This window comes from Bison bison, unplaced genomic scaffold, assembly GCF_000754665.1.
Source record: "Bison bison bison isolate TAMUID 2011002044 unplaced genomic scaffold, Bison_UMD1.0 scf7180017864329, whole genome shotgun sequence".
NCBI lineage: Eukaryota > Metazoa > Chordata > Mammalia > Artiodactyla > Bovidae > Bison > Bison bison.
In genome coordinates this window covers 6,207,939-6,219,018 of record NW_011494901.1, presented here as the reverse complement: position 1 = coordinate 6,219,018, position 11,080 = coordinate 6,207,939, and positions in this window count along the sequence as shown.

Here is an 11,080-nt window from a genome sequence, read left to right as displayed (position 1 = left end):
TAAAAAAAAAAAAAAAGCCATTCTCAATATTAAAGGCCTGTTTGCAGAGATCAGCAGCCACCCTTCCCTTAGCGGAATTCACCCAGGTGTCTAGCCTCATGGGAACAGAGCCTGTGATGAGGTATCACATCGTTCTGATATTATGGACCTAATCAGAGGAAGGGCCCCCTACCCCCAGTTCACACCCCTTTTTGTCCCCCGCCCCCTCCAGACCCTCATCTGTGTGTCCCAAACAGGGCTAGGCTGGGCCAAGAAGAATGGCTAGGTCAGAAGCTGCTTCTTATCAGGATGTGGCCTTGGGCTCCTGTCCCCATCTCTCTGTTACTTGAGGCTTCCTCATCTGCATGAATGGTGTCAATCACAGCACCTCCTAGGGTCCTTGTGAGGAGTAACAGGAATAATTCTCAAAAGGGCCAGACAGACACACGACCGTGAACGCTGGGTTGCCTCATTTAAGGATCCGATTGCTTTACTCGGTGATCTGAGAGAACACAGAGTGGTCCAGCCGAGTTCTCAGAGAGGAAGAAAGTCACCCAGCGGGCACTGAAGCGGGTACTTCTTTGGGGGGTGGAAGGGGTGCTGCTCTGCCCTGTCAGGCCCGAGGTGCCCACTGCCCCACCTCTCAGGCCTCGTGATGCTGGCTGGACACAAGCCCCGGGGCCCTGAGGGCGTGGAGTCACATGGGAAGCCAGCAGCGGTCCAGGGGGAGGGGGCAGACACTGGGTGACTGAGGAGAGCCGGGGAGGGGAGGGAGGCGCGGCACCCCCAAGTATTAGGAGTGCAGAGCCTCCCTTAGTGAGGTGAGTCTGCAAAGATGGTCACAGAGTCCTCAGGTTGCTCCTGCCAAACACGAAGTATATGTTTAAACTGGAGGACAGAGTGTGTAAACCATTAACAGGCCTCCCGACAAAGCGACAATGATACAATATGCCCTTGTTGGGAGGCCTACCTGAATTCTGCCTTTGTGTAATAAAATCTGTGCAAACGGCCTCTGGGCTGGGAGCCACTGTAAGCAGGCTTTTTATCTAAAAGCCTTACCTAAGAAACACAATAGCCCAAGTTCACCTGACATGATTTCTTTTCAAGGGGTGTGTGTCTGTGTGTGTGTGTGTGTTTTCTGAGGGGGAAGGGAAGCAGGTAAGTGAACCACACTGGAATTCGCATGTCAACTTCTCACTTGTGAAATCTGTACGGGAAGAAAGAGAGGGCGTAAAATTCGATGGTTGAAATCCCACATGGAGGGGGATTCGACCAGAGGCAGCCACCCAGTGGTAGGCTCTGTGTCCCACTGGCGCACCCTCGGTTAAACAGTACATAGGTTCTGGGATTTTTATTCTTCCCAGAGGAGAAGAGGCTGCTCCTGACCTGGGCAGACCTGGCCACCACACACCTTTCTCTAGGGATCCTCAAGCAGTCTGTCAACATGGCCTCATTGTTAAAGCAAGCTCCCCACCCCCTGGAAAGAGCCAACAAGGGCTCTATCCTATTTCCTCATCGGGGAGTGACCTTGAGTCCCCTCACAAGTCTGAACAGGATCTTGCTGAAATATTTCAGCAGGATTTCAGTGCCTCTCTCACTAAGATTCTCCAGGTCCACAGTAACGAGTGTCCCTGACATCCCTCCTTAGGTTCCTTCATTTATTTCTACCCCCAGCAGAATCCCACGTGCACACACAGTTGCTTCAGATGTGTCTGATTCTTGGCGACCCCATGGACTGTAGCCTGCCAGGCTCCTCTGTTCCTGGACTTTCCCAGGCAAGAGTACTGGAGTGGGTAGCCATTTCCTTCTCCAGGAAGTCTTCCTGACCCAGGGATCAAACCCGGGTCTCCTGCATTGGCAGGCAGATTCTTTACCAACTGAGACACCAGGGAAGCCCTAAATCCAGTGCTAAGTATCCTTAATAATAGACAGAAAGGGAGAAGGACAAGCAAAGATGGAGGCACACACCGGAGTGATGCAGCCACAGCCAAGGACCATCTGGAGTTACCAAGAGCTGGGAGACGCAAGGAACGGATTCTCCCCTAGAGCCTCTGGCAGGTGCACATCCCTGTGGCCACCTTGATCTTGGATATCAGCCCTCCAGAACCATGGAGAGTATACTTCTGTTGTTTCTAGTCACCCAGTTTGTGGGAATTTGTTACAATAGTCCTAGGAAACTAATATAATCTCTAAGATTTAAGACTAGAAAACCAGAAACAGGAAACAAGGTGAAAGAATATATACAGTAGATAGTGTATAGAATGTGCCACTCTTGGTATTTTTAAGAACTTTGTTTTTAAGAACACATTTGCATATGCATAGCATATGACTTGAGGATATAAAAGATACTGGCAACAGGGCTACCTCTGGAGAGAAAGGCACTTGTGTTGTGTTCTAAACAGCATGCCCTGGAGAGGGCAGCACTCTGATCAGCAGAATAACGGCCCCCTACAATGACATCCACATCCTAACCTCCAGAACTATGACCGGGTTATTATGTTCAAATGCAAGAGGGAATTAAGATTGCAGATGGGCCTAAGGTTGCTAAAGATCTGACCATAAGATAGGATGATTATCCTAGACTGTCCAGGTGGGCCTAGGAGTCACAGGAGTCTTTACAAGTAGAGAAGGGAGACGTTGGAATATTGGTGGTGGTTTAGTTGTTAAGTTGTGTCCGACTCTTCCGATCTCATGGACTGTAGCCCACCAGGCTCTTCTGTCCATGGGATTCTCCAGGCAAGAATCCTGGAGTGAGTTGCCATTTCCTTCTCCAGGGGATCTTCCCGATCCAGGAATCAAACCTGGGTCTCCTGCATTGCAGGCGGATTCTTTACCAGCTAAGCTACAAGGGAAACCCGATTGGAATGTTACTTGATTAATAAAAAGAAAGGAAGTTCTCATACACACAACAACACAGGTGAATTGCAAAAGCATCATGCGAAGTGAAAGAAGCCAGTCACCAGGGATGACATACGGCTCCACTCACAGGAAAAATCCAGAAGAGGAAAATCCATACAAGTCAGAAAACAGATTAGTGGTTGCCAGGGACTGGGGAGGAAGGAGCATTACAGAGGAGGTGATGAGCACACGGTTTCTTTCAGGTGTGCTGAACGTGTTCTAAAATTGACACTGGTCATGGACACACAACTTTGTGATTATCCACAAAGCCATGTAAGGGAGTCAGTTGTATGATATGTAAATTATGTCTCAATCAAGTTGACTTAAAAAAAGTAGAAAAGGAAGACAGAAAGGGATCAGAGTAGGAGGAGTAACCTATCATTGATGGCCTTGAGGATGGCTGGGGCCCACAAACCAAGGAATGCAAGCAACCTCTAGAAGTTGGAAAAGGCAAGCAAGCCTCCGGAAGGGATGAGACACCTTAGGCTTAGCCCAGCGTGACCCGTTTCAGACTCCTGACTTCCAGAACTCACAGAGTAAATCTGTGTTGGCAAGCCACTCATTTTCTGATAATTTGTTACAGCAGCAATAGAATACTATTATAAGTACTTCTTACACCCTTTTGAATTTTGTGCTTCGTATATTACCTCTTCAAAACTCAAATCAAAACAAGGCAAAACATCTATTCAGAACAGTGATTTGATGTCATTTGGGAAATTTTCAAATATTTGTAACACTCTTCTTCAATAGAAATACAATGCAGCCACAGATGTGAGCCATATGTGTAATTTTAAATTTTCTCATAGCCACATTTAAAAAAAGAAAAAGAACCAGGTGTAATAAATTTTAGTAATACAATCTGTTTAACCTATTACATCTAACATATACCATTTCTATATATAATATAAAATTATTAGAGATATTTACATTTTCTTCCACACACTAAGGCCTTGAAATCTGGCGTGCATTAGTCAGAGCACATGTTCATTCCGACACGCCACCCTGCAGGCACTTAGCAGTACCATGTGTCTAAGGAGCAACACGAATATATCAATACGACAGCAATTTGGGGTGCAGAGTAGGCTTTTCACCTTTTGAGCATGCTACATCATGCCTAAGAATGTGGCTATGAAGATATTTATTGCAGCATTGATCAAAGGATAAAAATCTGAAAATAAAAACAGTCTCCAATGCAGTACAGACACACTTTGGATAAAATGTAGACATTAAAAAGAATTAGCTAAGGCTACATGAATTGACCATAAAATATTGACCATGACCCTGGGTATTACTAAATGAGAACAACCAGGTACGCAGTGTTTTTGGATAATTAAGAAAACCAACCAACATATAAATACGATATTATTCACACAAAGCTGGTTACTCTGCCCAACAGTACAAATACTGTATTGTTATTATACTATCATTACAAACGATATTACAAAGGTATTATGAATACTATCATTAATATTCCCCTTGTACACATTTTGTTGTGTATTGCTTTGTAATTTAATAATTGATGGATAGAGAGAAATATTGATAAATAGATAGACTCAAGAGTAAGTTGCTAATCAAATCCTTAGGAGCATCCCCAGTGATCACACCATTGCCAAAGCATAAGCAACCCCATCAAAGACTCTCTCCTTACCATAACCCTATATAGAACTGACTCCTTCTTTTACCAGGTACTTTTTCCTAATGAGAGAAAGGATCTCAAAATATGCTCTATGTAACAATACTTCTAAATACACACACCAAGTTACTATGCCTGTAGAATCTACCAGTCTGCAATAGAACGAAGGTCTATTCTGCTATTCTGAGAAACAGTTTGCATCTTTCCAAACTCACACTTCACCAAACCCATCCACCCAATACCCAGATAATAATGAGATTTTTAAAAACTTGTATGTGGGGGGGGGGTGACATGAGGGAGGGAGCCACGATGGGGTGCCTACCAAATAAAAAGCAAGAGGTTCCATGAATGGATTAAAAGAAACTCCCAGAAGGTTTCTAACACTGCAGACCTTGGAGTCTCTTCCAGTGTGCAGCACTGATCAGTATTATTGGGTACACAGTGCCTTCAGTCTGGTGCGAGGTCTGCCGTCCTGTGCTAGCAGTATGCAACAGGGAACTCAGGCCCTACAGTATGGCTGTCCAGCCTGCAACGTCCAGGGAATGAGACTCTAATCTGGGTAATTCGGACACGAGTTAATCCTACAGCACAGTGCCCCTGTAAAGTGAGTCACCACCTGCTAGCCTGATAGTCTGTCACTCAAACAGCCCAATTCAGGAAGCAGCATACCTGTGTTCCTTGGACTGACCTGTGTGACTGTGTACCTGAGTATTCCTTCCAGGCAAAGAATGACCTGTCGAAGAGTTTGGCCAAGATCCCAAGGTTGTCATAATATTTTTGCTTTACGTCTTTTTTTTCCCCATGGCAAGTAACATTCAAAGCGTTACTGAGACTTTGTTTTGTATTCTTCCCCTTCCTGCATTTTAAATATTTGGGAAGGAAGGGCTTGGGGTGGGGAACCCTCTGATGCACTCAGAAGTGGGTGCTGGCACTTACTGACCTTCTCTTTGCTCTACACACTAATTACAAAGCAGCAGAGAGAATCCAGGAGACCACAAGTCAAACTTCGACAAATATTTCTTGGGGCTTAGTATGTCTCCTGGACATGAGACCCATTCTTTTGATCAGTCCAGTCGCACAAGGCCCTAGGCCGAGAAGGGCCCGGTGCTTGGTTTAGAGCTCTGCTGTCATTGTAGAATTCTTAAGAATTCTTTGGTATATCTTCTATGCTCACACAAATAGACACGCACAACTGTGATTCGGCAGCAGCCCTGCAGCACAGTGGGCAGTGTGCCCAACAGCTGTCCAAGTCATCCACATGCAGGAGCAGCCTCGGGCACTGGGGTACCATGGACCCACAGGGGTTGGCCGGGCCATGACCTCGACCCAGATGTATGGCAGTGGCCACAGCAGCAGAAATAGCTGGGTCCCAGGCCCAGGGAAAAGGAGACCCATGGTGGGAGGCCAGCTTGCCCATCAGTCCCTAGAGCCCGACCTTGCCGTGCCCGCACAAATATTAGCTCTCCCACCTGAGCACTAGAACAGGAACTACAGGCACTTGGGCAGTAAACTTCGAAAGTAAATTATTATAAAACAGAAGCATAAACGAGGACATCAAAATAGAGCTTCTTATGGAGTTAATTAGAATGCAAAGAGTTTAGAATCACCAGTTTGGAAACTGCTGCCAAACACTGCAGAGAGAATGTCTACAAACTTAGAAAGGGGAATTAATAAAAATATGAGAGCACTGAGTAGAAAAACCCTACACTATTTTCATTCGAAGCTTTAGATGAACCGATGATTAACAAAGAAAACAATTTTAAAATTAAAATTTTCTGCCTAATTGAAGGTAAGGCAAAGCATGCATGAATATGTTTTAATCTATATAAAAAGTATGAAGTCACTTGTTTCTTGTACAGCCTCTACAAGCTGACAGAAACTATCAGAGGAAACACTAAAAGGCCTTTGCATAAATTTACATGTGAAATTAAATTCAGGCTAACATTAACTGCTTTGTAGAGAGTTAAATCTTTTTAGAAAAACTGTTCTACAAGAATTAGTTCTAGATGTGTGAAAATCTTATATACTTTGAAATTATCAGAAATGTAGCCTAATGTGACAGTCTATAACATGTTCCTAACTCTAGTAACTCTAGATGCATCAGATTTCTCAAAATTAAAAATTATCAGAAATTACTTTCTATCTTGAATTTGTTAAGAATGACTGACATCACTTTCAAAATTAAAGTATAAATATATCAATATCATTAAAGGTATAAATTTGATGACCTGAATTTGCAGAAAACTGAGCCAGTGATCTTGTGATCAATCAAAATACTGAATTAATGCATTGCATTTATGTATTCTATGAAATTATGTCATGAAAAATATTTTTGTAAACTTTAAGTACGTGTTATTTCTCATGAATTGACATTACTCTTACTATGTTTCATAATAAAATATTTTTAAGGAAAAATCTTTATGTTTTTGTACCTTTAATGGCACTTTTTCCTGCTTTTTGAACACAGGCTTGACATTTTCATTTTGCACTGAGCTCTGCAAACTTTATATAGCTGACCCTGGATACAACATTGCATTCAAGTCAACAAATGTATATTGATTGAATTGTACGTTGTATGATTAATCAAGATGAAAATGTGGGAGATGTATCTTCAAGGAACTTATATTCTATTGTTTCAGGTCAAATAATTTTAATATATGGTAGAATTTAAGTCAGAGAAGGCAATAGCCCCCACTCCAGTACTCTTGCCTGGAAAATCCCATGGACCAAGGAGCCTGGTAGGCTGCAGTCCATGGGGTCGTTGTGGGTTGGACACGACTGAGTGACTTCACTTCCACTTTTCACTTTCATGCATTGGAGAAGGAAATGGCAACCCACTCCAGTGTTCCTGCCTGGAGAATCCCAGGGACGGGGGAGCCTGGTGGGCTGCCGTCTATGGGGTCGCACAGAGTTGGACACGACTGAAGCGACTTAGCAGCAGCAGCAGAATTTAAGTATCATGTAATGAACAATGAAAGTATTATGAGAATATAGAGGGAGATTAGTCATTTAATTTATGACCTCTTAGGATCCTCAAGTAGCTTTAAGGGACAACTCAGATGTTTCTAAATTCCTTCCTGACTTCCTCAGGAGGCTTAGGCCTGTGTCCCAAGTTTCAGGTTACCAGTATTCCTAGTCAGTTGGCAATTACATGGTTGGTAGTATCAGAAGGAATAATGCCTTTCTTCATTAAAGCCCTTCTTCATTACCAGCAGCATGAAGATGAATTGTGGACTGAGTCCACATATGGCCTAGTCCATGCTGCTATGCCTAAGTGTAGTATATATTATTTATTCTTCCATTCCATGTCCTCAAAAGTTTGGAAGGTAAATGACCTCATCTAATTCATGCATCATTCCAGATCTGTCCACTTGCCTTAATTTTGACCTTGAGAGGAGTAATACCTTGTGCTTAAGGAGCCAGATCCCTGCTGCCTTGGCCAGCATCACAAGCCACTTCAGTGACTGCTTGCTTAGACCCTGGAATCGCTCCTAGGCGCAACCTAACAGCAGCTGGCCAAAGCACATACCTCTAGATTCCTGCCTTTTGACTTAGGAGTTTTCTGTTGCTATTGAGACATGAGTTATCTTAGGGCCCACTTGGCATCCATATATGCACAATGCAGAAAATACATGTGAGTTAATATCCCTTGGGACAGACTTTGACTAATGGGTGTGAACACTAGCAGATAAATTCTTCTCCTTTTGTTCTGTTGAATGGACTGTTCCAGAGATGTAGTTTCATGTGACTTCTCTGGAGACATCCTCTGAGGCCAAGCAATAGTTCCTGAAAGCTATGGGCAGCTCAGAGGCACATTTCTTTGCTTTTGCTTTTTCCTTCTGTGTTAACTTCCTCTCTTTTCACATCATTGCCTCTTCCTTAAGATTTCACATCTAAGTAAATTATTACCATGTAAGAATTTGACTTGGGTTTAAGTTTCTAGGACATATGGGCTGAGATATTAATATGCGGTAGGTGTATTTCTGACATGAACACTTAGGCAGCAGTATAATCTGGTTAAAAGCATAGACTCAAGCTGGGCCACCTGGGTTCCAATCCCAGCTCCTGCATTTAGCACTGGTATGACACTGAGTAAGTCACTCAGTCTGCATTTTCATCACCATTAGCAAAAATGCATGTTAGTAGCTACCTCAAAATTTTTATGTGAGATTTATAAGGCACATAGTGAGAGTTATGTGTGTTAAATAATTAAAGGAGAAAAAGAGACGAACATTGAATTTCTTTGCTAAAGAAAACTCCCAATCAAAACACAGATCCTATCAGCAGACTTCACCTTTTGACCAAATTGAATTCAAGGAACTAAAGATAGAGGAGCCTTGGGGGATAAAACTTGGAATGACAAGAACTGAAGCTGAGTCTCACCTACTATGCATGGTGGTGTGGGAGAGAGCTGACTGTTAAATATTCAGGCATGTTGTGATTTCAACTGTCATTAGCTTGAAATTGGCCATGATAGCATTTACACTGTGGAAACCGGCAAATGCCACAAATCAGGGCTTCACATTTCTTCTGAGTCTCAAAAATGCCACGAAGAGTAAGTGGAAATATTTGTTAAGCTATGAAGTGTTACTACAAAAATTAGCATTAATATTTGCCTGTCACACCACTAGATAAGGGCTTGGATCTCTGTATTATTTGGCTCCATTCAAATCAAGAGCCCTTGAGGCTTCTGGTGACTCCTCGTTTCTGCCTCATGAAAAGAAAGATGCCTAAAAGACAACACGGGGCTTAGTAAGAAGTGTTCTCCGTGATCTCAGTTTCAATCACGTCACATAAATTTCCTCAATTTGTGTCACAGATTTTTCAAAGCATTTAAAGTATTAATTTTATCTCACATTTGTGTATACTGGAGAGACTTGAACTACAATCAGTTCCTTGCTCTCCATTCCTAACTTCACTCTCTTTCACTCACATTGCCCATGTCTCTTCCTTCTTCAGTAGCATTCTCTCCTCCAACATTCTTGTTTTACCCTTCCCCAGCCTCCCACGTTGCCAAATTCATTTTTATTTAATGGATTTCTGTTCCCTTATCACTTGGGAACTCTTTTCTAATTTCCAGAATTAAGGGAAGTACCTTTCTACCTATTTTCATTGCAGCCGCCACACACTTCATCTTATCTATTATTTCTGTGAAAGAAAATTCAGCTCATTTCCTGGTCTCCTTTACAAGGCTGTGCATTTCTTTTTTATTATGTATCCCCATATTTAGTGCAGTTCTTGGCTCATAGTAGATTTCAAACACTGATAAATTTCTATATGGCCTTAAAAAAATTTTTCCCCTAATTCCTACATGAATATTTATATATCCATAAAAGACCAATTTTGCTATAGGACAGCTTACTTGAGTAGAAAATTTGTAAGTGTATCAAGTATAGCTCAGGAATCTATAAGCTACTGTCTAACATGTCAGATACATGGATATATTCTAGCATAAATCACTCATTCTGGATTTTCAAACCAAAAAGTGTACATTTCCTCATAGAAACCGAAGGGAAAAGGAGTCTGAGAGCAAAGGAATCATTTCTGAAGTCTCTGATAATAAGGAAGGACACAAGGATCCTCAGATGTCACCATAACCCTGGATTTATTCCTGGGTAGACTTGCTTTTATTAGATAGGAAACTGTGATCCTCTGTCCTAGTATATTTCAAGGAATATTTTAATTAAAATGTGTTCAGCATGCATGAGTTAGCATACTGGAAATGTCATTTTAACAGAAAAACTTTCATGTGCTTTGTGGCTGTGAACCAAGGAGCCAGTAAACAAATGGAAACTACAACCAAAAAGCCATTTTTAGATTGGAAACTTAGAGGTACTCTATTTCGCACTAAGAATTTCTCTTCCTCATTGGGCTTTTATCTTTGCATTTCTTTAAGAACTTCTCATTTATCTCAAAATAATCTCCCTTTCTTAGTATCTCCCCTTAACAAGGCAGCACCCTTCTGCCCTTGGAATCTTGTTAATTACATTTTGGATAGAATTCGGATATGTTCTTCTTTATTACCCATTTTCCACCAAAACAGAGAAAATCACTTTATCCCCCCTGGATAAAGTAGAAAATCATTAAAATTGGTCCAAGACCATACTACAAAGCTACAGTAATCAAACAAGCATGGTATTGGCACCAAAAACAGACATGCATCAATGGAATAGAATAGAGAGCTTAGAAACAAGCCCACACACCTACAGCCAATTAATCTTCAATAAAGGAGGCAAGAAGACACAATGGGAAGATGACAGTCTCTTCAGCAAGTGGTGTGGGGGAAGTTGGACAGCCACATGCAAATCAATGAAGTTAGAAGACTCCCTCACACCACAGACAGAAATAAACCTAAAATGGCTTAAAGACTGAAATATGAGAAGTGACACCATGAAATTCTTAGAAGAGAACATAGGCAAAACATTCTCTGACATAAATTGTACCAATGTTTCCTAGGTCAGTCTCATAAAGCAATAGAAATAAAAGTAAAAACAAATGGGAACTAATTAAACTTAAAAGCTTTTGCACAGCAGAGAAAAACACGAAATAAAAAGATAACCTGCAGATTGG